A 21,698-nucleotide genomic window follows, 5' to 3' on the forward strand; every position below is an offset into this window, starting at 1 on the left:
GTATTGTAGCTTTGCTTCAGTGTTTCACTGTTATTTCTTAAGAGCAAAATAAGCCCCAAACATTTTTTTTTTTTTTTTTTTTTGCTACATACTGCACAGTATGAGTAATTCAAGAAGAGAATAAAGGCCGGCATTGTATAGCACACTTTCTTATGCGCACACAAACCTCCTTCCAGCTTACTGAAGGAATCAAAGGGTGGAGGGAGTGTCTCCAGCGTTTCATGTAAATGACGTCTTTTTTTCTCCAGTTTTAATGCCACCATAAACTCAGTGTGATGAAGCATTGATGAATAATGAGCCCATGACACATCGTACTTTTAGAACAGCTCATATATTTGGCATACGCCAGGCCCCATTTGTGTCAATTTTTTTTTCCTCGACTTGGGCACGGATTTGTAAACACTTTTACCATAACTAAGAAATGCAGTTTTATTTTCACTCCTCGGGCAAGCCACACTGAGCAACCATGCAGCTTGCACCAGTTGCCCTCTCTCTTTAGGATGCTGCAAGGCAGTGAGGTTAGCTCTCGCCATCCGAGCAGGTGCAGCGCGCTTGCAGAAGTCGCTGCCCTGTCAGGCCAGTGGCCACCCTCCGCTGGGAGCCACCGGCGGGGCTGATGCATCACTCTTACCTCACCTCACCAAGCATGTAACTGTCATCTGCCCTGAAGTAGAGTCGTGATGGCACTGAGTAGAGAAATCAAGACATCCTTGTGAAAAAAATGCAGCTTCTTATTTGTCAAATGACTTGGAGGAAGTTGGGTTTTTAACTTGCATTTTACTGAGAAGAATGCCCTTTTTTGGTATGGTGTTGTCCTGGGTTTCTTGGTAACAACTGAACCTGTAACTTCTGGATTTAAAACCACCTAGGAAAGAAGCAGTAGATAAGTCATAAGGCACCAAGTGTGACCCAACTGCCAGAGGGGGACAGGGCTAAACTGTCATATGAGAAATTAAAAGCCCTGGTTGTGGATCTCCTGCGGCAGAGGTGTTTCCATCCACATCTGCCAGTCCTACCCCTGCAGCAAGGTCTGTCGTTTAAGGTGATTTCAGCTCTCCCTGACAAAAGGGAAGATCAGAGATGATCTCCTGGCACAGACGTACTGGAAACCTTGATCTTAACTTCTGGTCTGGCCTCCTAAGGATTTGTGTTCAGCTGGCGATGTAGATTTCACCAGGTGAGGACACCCCAAATGGGGAGGCAGAAGAAAACTTAACAGTGCTAGAGGCATAGTATGGGCAAGATGTTTTCCCAGGAAAGGAGGAGGCTGGACACAGCCAGCAGTTTTCAAGTTCGGCAAAAAAGCCCATTATGTAGACGAAAAGGTCTGCTTGCTTATTCTTCAGTGTAAGAGTACCAGCAGCATAAAGTTTTGCCTTATAAAAATCATCTGTAGTGTCCAGCCCAGTCTGCAAAGTTTTCTTTCATTTCATTTGCTTTTATCACTTTGCCTATGTTGAGGTACGGGACAATATTTTTTTTTTAAACCTAACTTTTTCCAGTAAATGCTTATAAGTTTTCAAATATGAAAAAGGACTTCTCCCTACTCTCCAGAAAGGTCCTTAATTTCTATAATTGAGGCTTTCAAAGCAACATAAGGGAATAGAGCATAAAGAAACTACTTGAATCTTCATTGCTTTGAAAAAACATGTAAAAATAAAAACAGTTTAAAATCAGACCACTTTTTCCCCATGGTTGCGAAGAATCCTATGCTTTCTGCAAGGCTGTTTAAGCTGAAAGAGGTGACATCAGATATCCAAGCTGTCAAAAAGATCATAAGGAAACCTGGATATTGCTGACAAACCATGGGCGTTCCCTTCATTTCTGAAGTTATCAGCGACCCACATTTAGGACCACACATGACACTAGCACAAACAAATGCCATTTCTTAATTACATTACGCTTATTTCCCTGGGTGACAATCTCTCCATGGGCGAGATAAGCCCTGGCTACGCAGCACAGATTTCACAGCACTTGTGCTGGGAGCCAGTCGGCTGTGCTCCGGTTGGGGTTTTTGGGTCACGTGCAATTCAGAAACCAGGATGAATCAACCCACTTTATCTCCTAAAAAAAGCCATTACCAGCAATTTTCTCAGTTTCGTAACAAAGCTCCAGAAGGTAAATGAGCCAGTTTCTGACATCAGAACTGTCTCTTTTTTCCCCTCTTTCTTCAGGCAGGTTACACCGAGGATTTGAAATAAGGAACTAAATGAGTTTCTTGAAATTGGGTTTTCCTGGCAAAAATGTAGCAGTGCTATGGAAACCACGTTGATTGAAATTAATTCCTCTGGGAATTAATTTCTTCTGGCAGAAATAACAGTTCCTATAACTTTTATCAGTCTTTTCATGCCAATAATTTATATTTAAAAACTTATTTAAAGCTGAGGTTGTGTCTGAGGCTAATTATTTGCTTCTAGAAACAGATAAAGCTAAAAGCATGCCGATAATCTGCTTCTAATCTCTCTGTACCAACCTCCTTTGGCCCCATACAAATCTTCTGGTCAATGATAAATTTGGCAGCTCTCTTTTCAGTAGTGGCTCAAACTCAGCTGATCTGAATACTCTTTTTAAAACAAAAACAAAAACAACTCCTCCTTTACAAAATACACGGTCACTATTCACTCCATGCTGCAACTGGTTAGGCTGAAAAAGGGTTAAATCCCAGTTTTGCACGATCGCATTGAGTGCTCCCATTTTATTTGCCTCCTTGATTTTATGTCAGACACATGCCCGTGCTGAAACTACAATACAGTCAGTGTCTGGATCTCTGACAAAGATTAGGCTTTCATCCCTGTTATTTATGTTCCTCCTCAGAGTTTTTTAATGGTTTTTAGCAGAGAAAAGTAACAGTCGTTGCTTGGGAGTGCTTCAGAATGACCCAGAACTTACCATCATGCAGCCTTTTGCGGGATATTTTGGGATCCAGGTTCTGGCTGTTGCTCCACGGGGATCTATGTCTTTTCAGGCAGGTTTCCAGTGACTGGCACAGGAAATATAATAGTCTGTAATAATAATGAGCAAAATTCTACATTCACCCCAGAGACCGTGGCTCAATACTTTCAGAGAAGCAGCAATCGAGTGGCAGAGCTTTGCAGGTAGACATGGAATGGTGTCACCGTCCTGTCACCATGCTGAGCTGAAATCTTACATGCTCTGGCTGATGTGATCAAATGAATGTTTCTTCCACTAGATTGCTGCTTCTCTGAAAGTAAACATGTAAGATTTCAGCTCAGCATGGCGACAGGACGGTGACACCATTCCATGTCTACCTGCAAAGCTCTGCCAGAGGAGTTGTCTATTCACCACAGACCTTAAGCTTTGTCTGGATCTGAATCCAGACTAGAGGAGTTACTTCTCCACCTTTTTTCTTAAGACCTTTTTTGCAAGGAGTTCCTTCCAGAGCTCTCTTCAAGTCTTAGAGAGCACGCAGAGAGATTTATATCTCCTCCTGTGCTCCACCCCTGCAGCACTACTTGTCTTGAACAGCTTAAATAAGGGGAACCTTGAACTTCTTTTTCACATGGGATATGTTAGCACTAGACACTGAAGTAACAGTTTTTCCATCTCTGAGTATCCTTTTCTTTAGTCTTTAGCCATCATCCTCTGCTAGACAACATTTACATGTTTTTTTCTTATAAAAGTGTCTATTAAAAGTCACTGTTTGCCAATGGCTACCTAACATTACACACAGCATCACACACAATCTATTTTTCCTCATAGTAGCAGTTTGGCAAGGAAACACATCAGATGGTTGATAAACAATCATTTTATAGGAGTGACAGAAGTAGCCTCAGAACTTACCGTTAGGTCTTTGGTTTACAATGTAAACTTAAAATTTTCCCAGAAGATTAAGGAATTCACACACATAGTAAACTTGCCGTTGTCATTTGTATAAAGATTTGAAGACAAATTAGTAACTGTCTGATCCAAAGTCCACCGAAGCCAGTAAAGGCTGTAAAGAATCAAAGACAATAAAGATACGGAAGAGTACTGACAGCCAAGATGTTATTATCCTTTTTTTTCATAAAACAGTTCAACGAGCTCTTTCATTTATGCTCCATGGCATACAAATAAACATACCATGACACATTTTTCTGTCTTTCAAAAACAGTTTAACAGAATAACATCAAATCATCAGTATCAATCAATCCATTAATTTCAGCTGAGTTATGTAAGGAACTAACTTTGTACTCAAAGACTTAGTAATCTGAGACTGCAAAACAGTACCCTGTTAAATCACAGCTGCAGAGGGAGAGACTGGGCTTATGATGAGCAAAGCAAGAATTAGCAACTTTCAACTGTCCAACATATTATGAACTTACTTAGATTTAACGTGCTTACACTGCCTCTACACAAGCCATAAAGTACTCTGACAGCAATTACATATGCAACTCAGACAAGATTATCAGGCAGCCACCAGCACATGAGAGCAAGTGGTATTTAACCAACAGGAGGTACAGTAGCCCCCGCTCCTGCTTCCCCCATGTCTGATTCCAGTTTTTCTGTCCAGAAATCTTGCTCAGCTGAAAAAAACAATTTTGGCCATTTGTCTGGGATAAGATTGTAAGTCTTACAGCCAAGTCAGAGCTACTGCTACAGCCCATACAGGGACACCTACAAACCTCAGAGAAGTCTAGCCATGCATTTGCAAATCACTGGTGCAGTACATGCACAGGGTAAAGTCACTGCATAAGTCACGCATGCTTACATCTCTCTAGGAAATCCCAGAGAGAGAGATAGGAGTCCTGCCCTCAACCCTGTCCAAAACAGCTTGATTTTAGCTCTCCTCCAAAGCCTAACAAATAGATGGCCTTTGTCTGATGCCCTGGAGGGCAAATGCAAGCTAATAAAAACTTAAGTCCACACAGATAACATATAATTGTAACTGGTTTTTAGGTAATGGTCTTCCAGGCTATCTCATTATTCTCTTTGAACAGGCTTTGAATTACGCTTTTTCAATTTTAGATAAAAGTGAACCAGTGGTTTTGCAGCATTAGCAAACTAAGTTAGATTGAATAGTTAGAATTAATGGGCGCTTTGATTTCATCATTTCTCTTTAACCTTGAAACCAGCAGTCAGGCAGCAAAATCATTTTTTCCCTCCTCACATTTTCTTTCTCCAGCCATCTTTCTCCATTCTGCTCTCTCAGCCACTTGCTTCTAGTTTGTTCCTGAATGACTAGTTATACCAGGCTTTGAACATACTGCTTTTCCTTGACTTCTAATTCATGGGTGCTCTCTAGAACATCAGCCCCCACATCACAGTATTTTCAGTATTTAAGTGTGAGTATTTGTAATCAGGATGAAGTCAAAATATTTCTGTTGGTGGTGACACAACCAAACACTTGTTCTGCCTGTACTTTTTTGATCGTATTCTGAATCCATTTTAATGGCCATTAGTGAAACTGCTCTGTTGTGGAGTTTGAATGAATCATAACAATCTCCATTTACCTGCTGAAGGCAGGAACACTCACTTGCCAACTTGCTTTTGCTCCAGTGGCTTACATGAAACAGAAGCAATCTCTGAGGAGCTCTCACACATGTTCTCCCTTACCCTCAAGCAGGTATGGCACCCCAAGCAAGCCTAAATCAGCCGTTCCCAACCATGATGGACCAATGGGCCTTCGGCAGTCCTGAAATGAACTTAGCCTCACATAAAACTAATGAGTCTGCAAGTTCTTGGTTAATATGGCTATCCAAGACAGCTGTAGATCATGCACCCAGCCTCACCAAGCAGTCTGAAAACCACTGACCTACAACAGCAGGATACCTAAGTTTCCACTGTAGAGGCCACAAAACTCCTGGTGGAAGGAGAGGACCATACATCATAGCTCCACTAGACCTACTAGTGCAGGCATAATACAGACAACTTAAATGAGCACACAGTCTGATGCCAACATTACTGCAAATAAAATACGTGCAATAAATGCGTACGTGATATGTGCAACGGTCTGGGTTATATGAGTATAGTATATAGACTAGATGTGTCTTTTCATTCATTTATTGCATAGTTCACACATGCTAGTCCACCTCTCAGCCCTCTGCTTTGGACCAAAGAGGACACAAATGATAACAGTGGTATAAGTTGCCACAAGAGCAACATATGGTCCCAATACTATCTTTTGCAAGGGCCCCACAATCCCTCTGCTTCTTTGTGAATCTCACACATTCTTCAGAAGATGTGGGAGGAATCACAGTTCACCAGGACAACTCCTATCTGGTGTCAGGTGAATTGTCACATAGGAAAGCCCTTTCTGTGGCCAAACTCCTTGGCCAAGGGCATTCTGCCAGACAGCTGTACACCAGTGATAGCCACTGAACCACCTCAGCCTGGTACCCACCTCTAGGATGCTCTTCCAGGCCATCCTTGTGCCAAGCGCTGCAAAGCAGCTGCAGAGACCTGTTGGGCTCATGCCTAACCTGCAGCTATGTCCACAGGGCTGCGCAGGCTGGGCTGGTGGACCAACACATCACTCATCTGTGTTACTAATCTGACAGCAGGCCTACAGGGCTACCTCTGGTGCACTCCGACCGATGGTCTTGCAGAGAAAGACTCAGCACCCATTCCAAGCTGTGCTTGCCTGCCAGAGGAAGAGTGCCCGTCCTTTCGTGCTTGATCCATTGGCCTTCCTCTAGCCTAGCTGCCTTTGCTGAAAGATGGAAAACTGCTGTTGGACAGGCAAGGCAAATCCAGGGCTCACACAGCCCCAACCTGTCATTCAGTAAGGGCAGGTGGGATGTGTAGCCAGCCCTTGTTTAGATGATAAGCAGAAAAAGTGTGAATGGTAAGAGGCATGTCTAAGGGAATTTAAAGCCTACCCAAAGGCTCAGGTGTAGGAAAGGTGAAACCAGCATGGCTGTGTTCTTCTCACCAGCACCGTTTTTCCTCCCCACTGTTTATGATTATTTACTAACTTCCATCACCTAGGGGAGAATTTGGGGCAACAGTCAGTGACCCCTGAAAAGGCTGAAATCTTTGGGCTGTTTATCAAATTTCAGCTTGGCTTCCCTTTACTCCTCTTTTTATTTTTCCTCCCCAATATTTACTTGAAAAAGTGTTTTGGCAGGATTTACAATCCACAAAGCCCTACAGAATTGGAGAGAAAAAAAAAAATCTCAGGTGCTACTTAAGAAATTCCTCATTTCTAAACCTCAGTGGATTAAAGTTTCTGCCCTAATGATCTGTATGAGTGCTTTTGTGTAAAACTTTGAATAACTGTATTGATTACATTCTGTACAGTACAAGTCTCTGGACCCTTATTCTTATTTTTCTTTTCTAAAAAAGCTTCTATAAAAGACATACAGTACCAGAATGGATTAGTGCATTAGCCCTTGCCTTTGCAGACTTACTTGCAATCCAGACAGGATTTGGATGAAGAGAGTCTTACCAGGCAGGATCATGCTTCTCAATGCAAAATACTTCCATACTGAAAAATGGAAAACATAACATTTAGTACAATTCAGCCTATTTGATAGCCTTTTCTGTGCTGAGGCACAGGGACGGCTACAGAAACAGCACCACCAGTCAGCACTAAGATGCTTCGACAGAGCTGTCTCAGAACTAGGACAGTTTTCTTAAAGAGCTTTCTCAGCAGAAGAGAAAAGAAAGTACTTTGGTACAGCTGAATGGGAGACTCCAGCTGGCATAACAGAAGTTACAGGTGAAAAATGAAGTTTATTGGCAGAATACTTGGGTCTGACTGAAACAGCAGCACAGTTCCCACAATTTTCTCTTTCCTCTGACAGTGTCTCCATAACTATTTTCTTCCTGATGTCTCCCAACATAAGGCTCTCTCACATAAGCAAATAGATGAGAATGGGAATACAAGGTTTAGTTTTAAAATAACCTACAGGACCTTCACTCTGTTTTTAGAAAGGAAACTGGATTTCTGTCTAAAACCAGACTCTCCACCCTCCCTTTCTACCCTTCCTTGTCCTTTCCACCTGTTTAGATGTTTTCACAGTGGGATAACACATTCATTCCCTCCAGACCAGGGCTCAGCTGTTAGGAATGGAAAATAAAACCAAAGTTTGCAGAGTATTTTTAGCCCAGAAAAAATAAAGCGGTTGCAAATACCGTACACCCACCAGCTCCTCCGGCTTGTGGAGATCTGTGCCCAGAAAGAAAGGAAACCGCAAGACCAGGCTGAACCCATTGATTTGATATCAATGCCAAGTATTCTGGAGTGACTCACCCAACAATCCCACCCTTCTTTTTCTGTCTGTTTAAAGGTGCCCTCCCCAGAAGTCACATCACCTGATCTTTCCCATCTTTGTGACACTGGTGCTTTCACTACCATATATGCACTTAGCTGGCCTCAGCCCATTACCCTCATCCCTTTGTACGAGATAATCTGTTGATGACTGGCTAATCAGCAGGTTGCAGATGGGTCTCCTGTTTCCCTCTGATCTCACAAATCTCGAGGGACTGGCCTTCTGAGAAGAGACAGTGCGTAAGGGGATACAACACTAAACAGATGACACATATTTTAGATCCACCTAATGGCTGCTCCTGGTTTCCAGAATCTCCAAATGCCATTTGTTTTTAACAAATGGCCACACAAGCTGTGCAGATGATATTTTAAAAATGTCTTTGAAAGGGCTGACTTGCCTCCAATGGCATTTGCAGCATGTGTGCCCCTGACAGTAGTCCTCCATGCTGTCAAGCTGCTCCCACTGCAGGTAAAAATTAAGTATTCTGAAAAAGAAATTATAAACTGACAACAAAATGGGTTTAGAGAAAGCCCATCCTGAATGGGAGAGGTGATTTAAGAGCCAAAAAGAGGAGGATCTAGATCTCACTAGCAACTATGTTTAGGTCTGAGCATCCTTGGACTGTGAGCTGTAAGTAGAGTTTATGCTTAGATTGTAGCAAAGCAGTGATTTCTTCATTGCTGCATTGACTGTGCAGCATCTTGTATGCAAGAGCAAGACAGGATGCTGGCAAAACTGTCATAAAAAACTGCTGAAAGGAAGTTATAAATCCTGAAATATCCTTTATGCAAATTCTTCCAATTTTCTGTTTCTGTCCCAGGAAAATCTGAAGATTTTGTACAACTGTCTAGGACATCCCCCACTGCACATCTCAGACAGGCCCCCTGTAGAGCAGCAAAAGGCATCCTAGCTCAGCTTTGCAGCCTGTACACAGTGGTCATATTTTTAATATGAAACAAAACAGCACAGGGCCTGTTCTCCTGCACTTATGCCAATGGGCTCAGCACAGTTCCCACCCATCCTATTTTACCTTCCAACACAGAGAAGTGTTTCCATACCCACATATTGTCTGGGAGGGCAACAGCTGGCCCAAACAGAGCCAGCACCATGGTAGCAATTTAACAGTACGGATGACGAGGTGCCAGGGCTTAGCCCTGTGTTATGAGTACAGGTGCAGCCACTGAGCCTGAGGTGTGCCAAGTGTGTGGGACCCATCGCACACACCAAAACATTGGAGCAGTGCATGCATACTAGATCTCACAAGGACCATACTTATTATGAAGGCATCACAAACAGCTCAGACATATAATTCTGTCCAAGAAATCCTGGAAAGAAATACGGCAACTCCTTTGGGAGCCATTGAACTCTCCTCCTCCACCTCCATTTACTTAGTCATCATCAGCACACTGTTATGGGTTCACTTAGTTGTAGGAGTATTCCCAACAGACCTCCTTAAAAAGCACTTTCTATTTAAGACTGAAAAGCAGCTGCTGATAATGCTGCCTTAAGCTGGCCATTTTGCTTCTGGCTTCTATAGGTTCCACATTTTTCCTATCCAGCCAGCACAATAAGCATTTTAGCTTCCATTGTCTGGGATTTCCAAAAATGCTCAGCACTGACCTGACTGATCTCACTGTAACCAACACTAAGTGTGGGGTTTTTTTCCTCTTCTTTTTATTCTTGAAAAGATGGAGCATCCGCAAATAAAGATCATCTGCAAAGTTAAGGCCAGCACGCAGGTATTCCAGTAGCTGACACACTGCTACATGAATGCTGACTATTTACAGCAAATGTAATCTGAGTTTATCTTCTACAAAATCTTTAGCACGTTATTTCTGGAAGTTCAAGTTATAACTGCTATGATTTGCAAGTAAGCAATTCAAGGAAACAGTTCTGTTAATCCGTCCAGTTTGGGGGGGTTGGAGGAAAAATATATTCCTGAAGCTTTCAGTCCTTCTGCAGGGAAGTGAGTAACATATGCTTGGAATTATCTATTAGCAAGTGTTGTAACCCTCCCCACGTCTGGCAATATTGCTGCTAATATAGAGCATAAATTCCTTGGGCATTAGGCATTTTTTCTTTTAGTAAGTCTCAGACAAGGCACCCCCACCAAGCCAACCAGATTTACCCAGCCTGGATCCACGGTGTCAGTAAAGAGCCATCTAGACAACACTGTTTCAGGACTGCTAGCCTCTCCTTAAAACTCACCAATGCAAAAAAGAAATCACAACAAAAAAGAAAACATTAACAACATGAGCCAGATTTTTAAATGGCAGAATCTCTGTTTATCAAAAGATATCTTTTAATTTTAAGCAATAGCAGTCTAAAACACTGGCTTTCAGTCCTTTTCCAGTTCTGTGAACCCAGGGGGGCAGTATCCACTGAAGGCTATGCTACAGTCAAGGACACAAGCCTACAACAAGAAGTCCTGGTTTTCTCTTTTTAAGCTCCAGGGAGCCTAATAACAAATCTGCAGACCTCAAGTGAGTCTACCAACCACAGCAGAAAATAACTAGTGTGAAGTAACATTAGCAAAAATCTGCCTACAGGTCATCAGAGAGGAAAGCACAAGTTTCTTCAAGAGTGACTTTTTTCCCAGATGGTCTTTCTGAGCAGTCTCACAAAACCTTTGGTACAGTTTTCTGTTATTTGCAGGATGGAAGGGAAAAAAACGGGCATTTTAGTCAAGGCACACATAGCCAAAGCCCTCTATTCAAAGTCTACTTCCACTGAAATTATAGTGACTCTGACAGGACCAGACTTCAGCAGACACCAAGTGCTTCTGAAGAGTCCAGTCTTCATGCCAGGAAAACTGGAGAAGCAGTAAATTTTGTAACTTATAACAAGAGCACTCTGGATGCTGACTGGAGCTCAGATGTTAGCATTTTTGTTACACAACACAAGGAGGATACACTTCATAGATGAGCATGAACAATCTCCATACATCTATTCAGCAAGATGTGCACTTAAATACTTACTTACAGCTGCTAAAAATCTAATTTTCCAAGAGCTCTCAAAAGAAGTTTAAGGGCTACTGAGCCGTGACTTGGATGTCAAAAATGGTATTTGGAGGAACCTCAGTTGTTCTGTGACGGAGAACAGATTTTTATTGACTTACCCTAGATAGACGGTTGAATCAGATGACTGCAATTGGATTTCTGCTTTCTTGGAAGCCGGGCATTTGCCTTGGCTCGCAGTAACAGCTTCTGGCTACCTGGTCCCACATGTAAGCAGGTAAATAATTGACAGATGGTTTTCTTTATGCAGTTAAGTAATAACTTTCAACATTATGTCAGGAGAGATTAGGAAGCAGGGAAAAAATGCATTGAAGAAAGTTCGGGCTTAAGCTGCCACGCTGTTGTTACCCAGCATCCCCACCACGCCAACTGCAGCAGGCAGATTCCGTAAGCGCCTAAAGGTGCTCGTTATAGAGGGTGTTTACAGGTGTGCCATTATCAAGTACTGATATAAAATACTACCACGGAAAATCGCATTTAATAAGCTCCAGCTGCCTGTTAAATTAAAACAAAATTCCTGCAGCAAATAGTCAATTTGAAAAACAAGCAGTAGTAGGACTGAAACAAAGGAGCTGAGCATGAAAAGAGCCTTGACTGAATCAAGCTGCAGATTGGAAAGTATATCAAATGGATGTTTTCCTAGTTTTGCTTTTATGCAGATACTTGCTCCTGCCAGCACAAGTAGCTGCTGAGACCACAGCCTATCTTCTTTTGCCTTTGTATTCCTACGTGTGCCCCTAGACTTTGTTTCTGCGAGATCGTAGGCTGTATCACGGTGCTGGCTTATAAAACTCAGTAGTTTGCAGAGGTGTAATAATGTGTTTTATTTAAAAACAGAAATTAAAACAGAAATACAAACACAAACAGCAAGGCCTGGCAGCCTCTTTCCCCTCCCACTCCGAAGAGCTGGTTGTCCCGCTTCCCCTCCCAATTTTCTGTGGGCTCAGCACCTCCCCAGCTGGCAAAAACTGGGGCAATTAACCCTTTCTTCCTAAGGCCAAATGCTAACAAGACCTAGCTGGCTTCCCTTGACGGAACGAAAGAGCATCGATCACCAGAGCTGCAGGGCTGTGCACTGCCCCATCAATCTGCAGCAGGCACCCGTGCATTTCTCCTCTGCTTGCACAGCACCTACCCCAGCAGCCCCTGCTCCGTGCTAGTTCTCCTTCAATAAAATAAAATAGCAAAATAAATACAGCCTACGTGACCTGAACGGCTCTTAACTTTCACCTCATGGAAGGGAAATCTGGATTGAGAACCTACATGCTGATTTTCTCATTTATTTAAGGAAGACCCAAAGGGACTATCAATTGTAGAAGAGGGCAGAGAGACTCACGCTGGCTTTAAGTGAACTGGTTTGGGTACCAGAAGCAGCACAGCTCTGTCCTGGATAATTCACTGTTGTTGTTTCCTGCCTAAAGGAAACAGAACCTGCCTTCTCTCTCATTTTCTTTTCAGGAGGCCTGGCACATCTGGGGCTACCATAAGCCCAGACTTCATTTGTTTTACAACAGGATTCCAGTAAGTGCTGCCCATACTGCCCATAGATAGTGAGCTTTCTCAAAATGCTTTCCCAGGGCAGGATAGGATTTTTGGCCATGCCCTTTCATTTCCATTATTTTCCATGGCTGCATAAAAGATTTTAGACTAGAGGTGTGTTTAGTTTAGAGGGCCAGTGCTGTTCAGAAAGGATGCTGGGGACCCTTCCACATCTGAGACAAAGGCTTTTTGTTATTCCCACAGACTCCATTGGAGTAACAGGCTTGCATCTTCCATCAAAGCTGACTAGCGATGTTTTATTATGGCTGTACACCAGCGAATCACAGCAATGAAGACTGAATGCAATTTCCATTCTATCATCTATGAACACAGTTTTTTAGTTGTTCATGACTCTCTCAATCAAATTTTACTGGATCAAAAGTGTCCATTCTGCTCATTTTCGAGTATCAGGAAAACTGGCATAGCTTACTTGTGCTTCAGAAAACAAACAAGCAAATGCATAATTGTGCCATAGATGCCAACATAAACATTGCATGTTTATTGTAAAGGTCAGACATACTGGCAATAGATTTTGAGTATACTAGTGAAATGTAAAAAGCAGATTAAGTATGCAGAAAACTGGTTGAGTAGCTTTGAAGTTGTGACAATAACCGTTTTCACACACAGTAAAAATTTCCATTACGTTTCTTGGCTTGATCTAAATTCAGGAGGCTGGATGTTGCACACTTGGTAGAACTTGCTAATCAGTTTTTTTCTGTTTTATCTGAAGTACTTTTCACTTTGGGGGCAATTGCGAAGCAAAATAGAAACAAAGAACAGCACACTCTAAAGACATTTAAGGTAGTCAGGAACAGTGTACTCTTGGAGGCAAGACTATCCTGAGATATGAGCAGAGCTGCCTTTTTTATTTCCATGTTTGTCTTCACTGAGGCTTAACAATACTTTCTAAAAATCTCTTAGGGCTTCATAAGCTTGTTAAGTCTGTCACCTCTCAAGGTGACCCTCTCATCATCAAATCCAACCTGATGGAAGTTTTAGGTATTTGCTGAGTCTGTATAATGTGTTCCAGCTAATCATCTTTCAGAAGATTTCACTAAAAATTTCCTATGCCATTCAGTAGCTTTACATCTTCTCCCCCGTTGTTCCCCTGGCAGCAGGAACGCAGCTGGGACTGCCAGCAGTGGTGAGGCTCTGCTGTCGGGACTAAAAAGACCCTTTACAGACTGCATAGAGTCAAGGGGTCCATGGACTACATTTGTCAACATTCTTTTTTTGCTGTTTACTTTCACAGTTTGCAAATTGATAGAGCTGAGGGCTTCCAGAAACTTGTCCTAAACTGAGTCCCTCCAAGTTAATTCTTAGTCCTGAGTCCTGCCCTGTATTTTCTTTTAGTGGTTGGGCATTCCCTTCCAGCCAAGATGGTAGAAAAGAGGTAAACCTTCAAGCATCTTTCCCTTTTTAGTGGGTAGGAGAGAAAGAGTGCAACTCTGCAGCAGCAGCAGCACATAACCTCTCAAATCCTCCGGTCCTCATGACAGTACAGCTGATGAGGCTGACAGAGGCAGAAGCAATACCACCCAAACTCATGGGTCCATGGACCTCATGCTCCCTTGCTGGGTTTGATAGAAGAATGGCTTAAAAGCCCCCACATGCCACCTCCCCAGACAGCTTGGCCAAAGGGCAGGTCAGACTGAGACAGTTCATTCCCTTCTCCTTGATCTTTCCCTTTTCCTTGATCTTCAAGGCTTCACAGGAAGCCTTTGAAGCAGTGCATATAAGGGCAAGAGCTGCTGCCTTAGGTTTAGATCCTCACAAATTACATCCATCTTTTACCCAGCTCAAGATGTTCTGTTGAACAATAGACACAGATACCAAAGACTCATTAAGGCCCTTTTCTCCAAGCACCAAGTTGGAGTATATCCAGGTTTTCAAAGGCTGAACATCATTTAGCCAATCTGCATCTTCTAGAGCATCTCAGAGGCAGACATTTAGCCTGTTAGCCTTAATATTCCTTGAAGATTTCAGACATATGGCTCCTGACCATTTTTCAAATGTGCTTCAGATTCAATCTGCAGAAAAAAATCCAAATTATTCCTTTCTCCAGGAAAATATGTTACAATACTAGTTGCCCTCCCAGAGCCGTTTCATATTTCTTTGAACTTTTTTGTTAAAAGTAGGAGAAATAGTCTGTAAAGGAAGAGGGCTACATTTGATTTCCATTCATCTGAAAGGGTATATTTCAAATGTTGCATAGCATTTTCCAACATAATTAATAGAACAAGCTAATATTTCTTTTTGCATTCATCTTAAGAATTTATTAAAAGTGCCAAGTGATAATTTGAACATGGATTAGGCCATCAGCATCAGAAAAGAAATTCAAAAGTCTGGGTGGGAGATTTTGAAGGACAATTACAATTTATAATCTGTGATTTATAAATTGTGATTTATTGTGATTTATAAACTGTGATTTATAACCTGTGCCTATTCTGTTATTGTGTACTTTGTTTTACTCTGGTATCTTCATCTTGTTCAGTCTGAATTTAATACATGTCATGAAACCATTTGTTTATTTGCAAAATTTGCTGAAAATCCCTAAGTTAAGTGGAAACAGCATTATGGTACTTTTGGAGAATTATGACATTAGATCTTCAGAGCTCATGTAATAGATGTACTAAATGAACTTAAAAGAGGACTTGCAAAGATATTTCCTGATTGCTCATTTTTTATGAGAGCTGCTCATATTAGGGGTCTTACAATATTTGTTTTATTATCTCCAGTTTCTTGTAACCACTTTCAGCTGGGATTCCATTTGAAACTTTGATCATTCTTGGAGATGTATGGCAGAATGAAAAGGAAATATGGCCCCTAAGAAAGAAAATGCTTCAATAAAAGAAAATTCGTTCTCTAGGTGGAGGTGTTTGCACAGACCATAGAAAGTCAGATCTTTCAGTTAAGTTTGGATTTGGACAAATTGTTACTGCCTGAAAATCATTCCCACTTGATGAGAGACCTGCGAGCAATAGGTTAATGCATCAAGTCCAGCTACTAAAAGACAAAGAGCTTCAAGACTTTAAAGTATTTCCACTGTTAATGCCTGTGTTGGTTTCAGCAGACAGAAAGTAACTCTCCCGTGTATGCAATAGTGGCTTCAATAATTTTGAACAGCATCAGTGTGGTCTAAGAGAGTGACAGCCATCTTCTGTTTTGCAATGGGGACTGCAGGGGATAGGACAGTCAACACCAGTCTGCACAAAAATAAGATAGTTGGTAAATATTGGGGAGAACATTACTCAGAGAACAGCTCCTCAGGTTCAGCAGGGCTAGACGCGGGGACATTTACTATGTTACTGGGTCTGCCATCCTGTTCACCAAGGCTCCCATCCTGCAAGCACACTGACCTCAGAGGACATGACATTATTTAGGGTGCTGTGTTATGGTCTAAGGCAGAACAGCCTCCTTCTGTTTTGTCACAGTTTTAGATCAGCATAAGCTGACTACAAATCCCCACCTTCAGGTGCAGAGGGGTTGCTGAGTCTTTACAAGATGCTTCAGATCCCAGTGCTAGCAATCTGGCAGCTCTCACCAGTCCAAAGTCACTTCCAAATCATATGTTTGGGCACTGCATTAAATATTAGGCTTTCAGTTAGCAGTAGCATAAGCAGAGCTCTCTCTGTGCTGACTTTCAATTTTGCACTGTTTCCCTGTAGCCCTTGAAACTGAACTTGCACCAGCCCACCAGCCAAGTGGCGAGACTCAATTTTATCCTGTGCCTGAGCTCCTGACTGCCCACTCATTTTTTGATCAACCAAAAGACTATTCTTGGGACATTGTGGGGGTAGAAGAGACTCCTTAAAAGATTTTATAGCATAGCGAGAGGATCACTGCAGCAGAGCTCACCTGTCCCTTCATCTGACCTGCACTAACTGGGGTAAGGTGGGAAGGGGGAGGCAGATGCTGAGAGACCACAGTGTGTCCCTGTGCTTGCTCACAGGAGAAGCATCTCCTTGGAGGCTAGCCCCAGCCTCGTCCACCACCTGAGGAAGACAGGAGGGAATCCAGCCCCTTCATAGCCATTACGCACATGCTAAATAAAACAGCAACTTGTGACATGAAATTTGTCTCCCTAAATAATTTTGTTTGGATGTATTAACACAGCACTGGCCAGAGTGCAACCCCTGCCAAGCCCTTGCCCTCCCTTTCCACCATTCAGCCTCCGACAAAACTAATGTTAGTGCTGTTGTAAGTAGGATATCTTAATGCAACACACACACACAGGATCCCTTTAGATTCTGGTTTATATCTTCAATGAGAACCTTGGCAGCTGTAAAAATATATTTTGATCTGGTCACTAAGCTAAAGATTTTTTTTCCTCTAATTTCATACACAGTTATTAAAAGAGCCGGGACTTTTGGCAGTGACATTGCGCAGTTGTGTCAGCTAATCCCTCCCCCTATACACAAGTTAAAAAATGATTAATTAAAATCCATCCTGGCTTGTAAGATTAATATATTTAAACAATTTTAAAATGGACATGCTTTTTGTTGTTGTCTGCTTTACAATGTGATGCTTCATCAGAATGAAAGTGGAATGTTAACAGGGCTAGGATGTTAATTACTTACATCTGATCCCCCCAAGCTCAGTAACTAGCTACAAGCACGAGCATCTGGAAGTGACAAACAGATTTTTACAAGGCATTACACTGAATTTATCCAGTATTAGTGGCTGGATATATCAGCGTGTCTACATCAGCTTTTTAACTTCGGTTGAACACAGTGCTCTTCATTTACTGCCTTGCACTCCTGGGCGAGCGTTGCTGGGCACTGTTGTACAGCTGGTACCATTTGATCCTAGGGGCGATTTCATCATTAGCACTGGGAGTCCCATCCTGTGGTTGCCATCTCACTAATGAGTACATAAACCACTTCTTAGGGCTGGGTTAGGGAAGGGTAGCAAATACTTCCGACTCTTCTGGTTTGCAAGTTTTAAGGGAATGCACAAATATAAAATGTTTTCTGGCATCTGAGCACCTATCTGGTTTGCTGCTGCCAATGCTAGTGCTGTTCTTTCCAAGAGTGATAGTATGAACCCTTGTCTGAGAGGCAGGACTGGAGCAGAGGTTTGGGAGACGCTGTGTGCTTTAGGTGTGTGAGAACACGGTTGGAGTGAGAAATGAGATGCTTGCAGTTGGGGAGATAAGGGTGTGCATTTAGAGCTCTAGTTTGCAGGGGGTTGTGCAGAAGGAGGGTTACATGGGCTAACTGGAAGCTGGGGTATGGAAAGTAGGAGGGTGAATGGACATCCTAGAAATCAAAGGGAGCTGCTGCTGCCATCACTGGTGGTGGTGCGGACACTGTGTTTGGGACTTCTGCATTTGTTTAAGTACTCATAGAATCATAGAATCATAGGTTGGAAAAGACCTTTGAGATCATCGAGTCCAATTGTAAACCTAACACTGCCAAGTCCACCACTAAACCATGTCCCTAAGCACCACATCTACACATCTTTTAAAAACCTCCAGGGATGGTGACTCAACCACTTCCCTGGGTAGCCTGTTCCAGTGTGTGACAAAGCTTCCAGTGAAGAAATTTTTCCTAATATCCAATCTAAACCTCCCCTGGCGCAACTTGAGGCCATTTCCTCTCGTCCTATCACTTGTTACTTGGGAAAAGAGATGGACACCCACCTCGCTACAACCTCCTTTCAGGTGGTTGAAGAGAGCAATAAGGTCTCCTCTCAGCCCCCTTTTCTCCAGACTAAACAACCCCAGTTCCTTCAGCCACTCCTCATAAGACTTATTCTCTAGACCCTTCACCAGCTTCGTTGATGTTCTTTGGATGCGCTCCAGCACCTCAATGTCTTTCTTGTAGTGAGGGGCCCAAAACTGAATACAGTATTCAAGGTGCAGCCTCACCAGTGCTGAGTACAAGGGAACGATCACTTCCTTAGTCCTGCTGGCCACACTATTTCTGATACAAGCCAGGATGCTGTTGGCCTTCTTGGCCACCTGGGCACACTGCTGGCTCATATTCAGCTGGCTGTCAACCAACACCCCCAGGTCCTTTTCCACCGGGCAGCTTTCCAGCCACTCTTCCCAAGCCTGTAGCATTGCATGGGGTTGTTATGACCCAAGTGCAGGACCCAGCACTTAGCCTTGTTGAATCTCATACAATTGGCCTCGGCCCATCCATCCAGCCTGTCCAGATCCCTCTGTAGAGCCTTTCTACCCTCAAGCAGATCAACACTCCCGCCAAACTTGGTGTCATCTGCAAACTTACCAAGGGTGCACTTGATCCCCTCATCCAGATCATTGATAAAGATATTAAAGAGAACTGGCCCCAATACTGAGCCCTGGGGAACACCACTTGTGACTGGCTGCCAACTGAATTTAACTTCATTCTCCACAACTCTTTGGGCCCAGCCATCCAGCCAGTGTTTTACCCAGTGAAGAGTATGCCCGTCCAAGCCATGAGCAGCCAGTTTCTCCAGGAGAATGCTGTGGGAAATGGTATCAAAGGCTTTACTAAGGTCCAGGTAAACAACATCCACAGCCTTTCCCTCATCCACTAAGTGGGTCACCTTGTCATAGAAGGAGATCAGGTGAGTCAAGCAGGACCTGCCTTTCATAAACCCATGCTGACTGCGTCTGATCACTGGGTTGTCCTGTACATGCCACATGGTGACACTCAAGATGATCTGCTCCATGACCTTCCCCAGCACTGAGGTCAGACTGACAGGCCTGTAGTTCCCCGAATCCTCCTTCCAGCCCTTCTTGTAGATGGGTGTCACATTTGCTAACCTCCAGTCAACTGGGACGTTCCCAGTTAGCCAGGACTTCTGATAAATGATTGAAAGTGGCTTGGTGAGCACTTCTGCCACCTCCCTCAGTACCCTTGGGTGAATCCCATCTGGCCTCATAGACTTGTGTATGTCTAAGTGGTGTAGCAGGTGGCTAACTATTTCCCCTTGGATTATGGGAGCTTCATTCTGCTCCCTGTCCCTGTCTTCCAGCTCAGGGGGCTGGGTACCCTGAGAACAACTGGTCTTACTATTAAAGACTGAGGCAAGAAGGCATTAAGTACTTCAGCCTTTTCCTCATCCTTTGTCACTATGTTTCCCCCCGCATCCAATAAAGGCTGGAGATTCTCCTTAGCCCTCCTGTTGTTGCTAATGTATTTATAGAAACATTTTTTATTGTCTTTTACAGCAGTAGCCAGATTAATTTCTAGTTGGGCTTTGGCCCTTCTAATTTTCTCCCTGCATAACCTCACAACACCCTTGTAGTCCTCCTGCGTTGCCTGCCCCTTCTTCCAAAGGTCATAAACTCTCTTTTTTCCCCTGAGTTCCAGCCAAAGCTCTCTATTCAGCCAGACCGGTTTTCTTCCCTGCTGGCTCGTCTTTTTGGCACATGGGGATGGCCTGCTCCTGCGCCTTTAAGATTTCCATCTTGAAGAATGTCCAGCCTTCCTGGACTCCTTTGCCCTTCAGGACTGCCTCCGAAGGAACTCTGTCAACCAGGCCCCTAAACAGGCCAAAGTCTGCCCTCCAGAAGTCCAAGGTAGCAGTTCTGCTGATCCACCTCCTTACTTCTCTGAGAATCAAAAACTCTATCATTTCATGATCGCTATGTCCAAGACAACCTCCAACCATCATATCAACCACAAGTCCTTCTCTGTTTGCAAAAAACAGGTCCAGCGGGGCGCCTTCCCTAGTTGGCTCACTCACCAACAGTGTCAGGAAGTTATCTTCCACACACTCCAGGAACCTCCTAGACTGTTTCCTCCCCACTGTATTGTATTTCCAGCAGACATCTAGTAAGTTGAAGTCCCCCACGAGAACAAGGGCTAGCGATTGTGAGACTTCTCCCAGCTGCTGATAGAATATTTCCTCTGCCTCTTCATCCTGGTTGGGTGGTCTATAACAGACTGCCACCATGATATCTGCCTTGTTGGCCTTCCCCCGATTCTTACCCATAAACACCCAACCTTATCATCACCATCATCAAGCTCTAGACAGTCAAAACACTCCCTAACATACAGGACTACCCCACCGCCTCTCCTTCCTTGCCTATCGCTTCTGAAGAGTTTATAGCCATCCATTGCAGCACTTCAGTTGTGCGAGTCATCCCACCATGTTTCCGTGATTGCAACTACATCATAGTTTTCCCGCTGCACAATGGCTTCCAACTCCTTCTGTTCATATGCCCATGTACAGCAATTGCGTGCATTGCTGTAAATGCACTTCAGCTGGGCTACTGGTCCCACCACCTTTTTGCGGGGAGAAGCCCTAATTCCTACGTGACCGTTCTCGGGTGCTTCCATGGTTTCTAACACATCAATAACCCTTACGTCTGTGCTGCCACATGGATCTCCATCCCCTGCCTCCACTGAGATGGCAGACTGAAGGGCCTCGCTAGCACACCATGCCTCAAACTTTGGCGTGCCGCCCCCAGGCTTATCTCTAGCGAGCCTGGTTTTATCCCTTTCCCCCTTCAAATCTAGTTTAAAGCTCTTTCAATGAGACCTGCTAACTAACTCCTGTGCGAAGATCCTTTTCCTCCTTTGAGACAGGTGTACCCTGTGTGTCACCAGCAGGCCTGGTGTCATGTAGACTGACCTATGATCAAAAAACCCAAAATTCTGCCAGTGACACCAGTCTCAGAGCCAGGTATTGATCTGCTGTGTCTTCCTGTTTCTTCCCTCGTCATTCCCTGAAACTGGAAGGATAGATGAGAACACTGCTTGTGCTGCTGATCCCTTAATCAGTCATCCCAAGGCCCTGAAGTCTCTCTTGATTGCCCTCGGACTTCTTGTAGCAACTTCATTGCTGCCTACCCGAAAAATCAATAATGGATAATAATCTGAGGGCTGTACCAGGGTAGGAAGCTTTCTCTTCACATCTTTAACCTGGGCCCCAGGGAGGCAGCAGACTTCCCTAAGAAGTGGGTCTGGTCTGCATATCGGGCCTTCTG

The 21,698-nt window shown here is 43.5% G+C and overlaps 1 protein-coding gene and 1 long non-coding RNA gene across 2 annotated transcripts in view; one reads left to right on the forward strand and one right to left on the reverse strand.

Annotated features, from left to right (window-relative positions):
* The window catches only part of LOC127026228 (potassium voltage-gated channel subfamily KQT member 1-like), a 517,151-nt gene that overhangs the window by 458,651 nt on the left and 36,802 nt on the right, over nt 1-21,698 (forward strand). The gene's annotated exons all lie outside the window — the stretch shown is intronic.
* LOC127026315 (uncharacterized) lies at nt 684-11,530 on the reverse strand. Its single transcript, XR_007767740.1, has 5 exons — nt 11,332-11,530; nt 7,350-7,426; nt 3,802-3,952; nt 2,890-3,002; nt 684-865 (listed from the first exon to the last, which is right to left on the reverse strand). It is a non-coding gene; the product is annotated as an uncharacterized LOC127026315 (long non-coding RNA).

Source organism: Gymnogyps californianus, chromosome 1 (genome assembly GCF_018139145.2).
Source record: "Gymnogyps californianus isolate 813 chromosome 1, ASM1813914v2, whole genome shotgun sequence".
NCBI classification, from domain to species: Eukaryota; Metazoa; Chordata; class Aves; order Accipitriformes; family Cathartidae; genus Gymnogyps; species Gymnogyps californianus.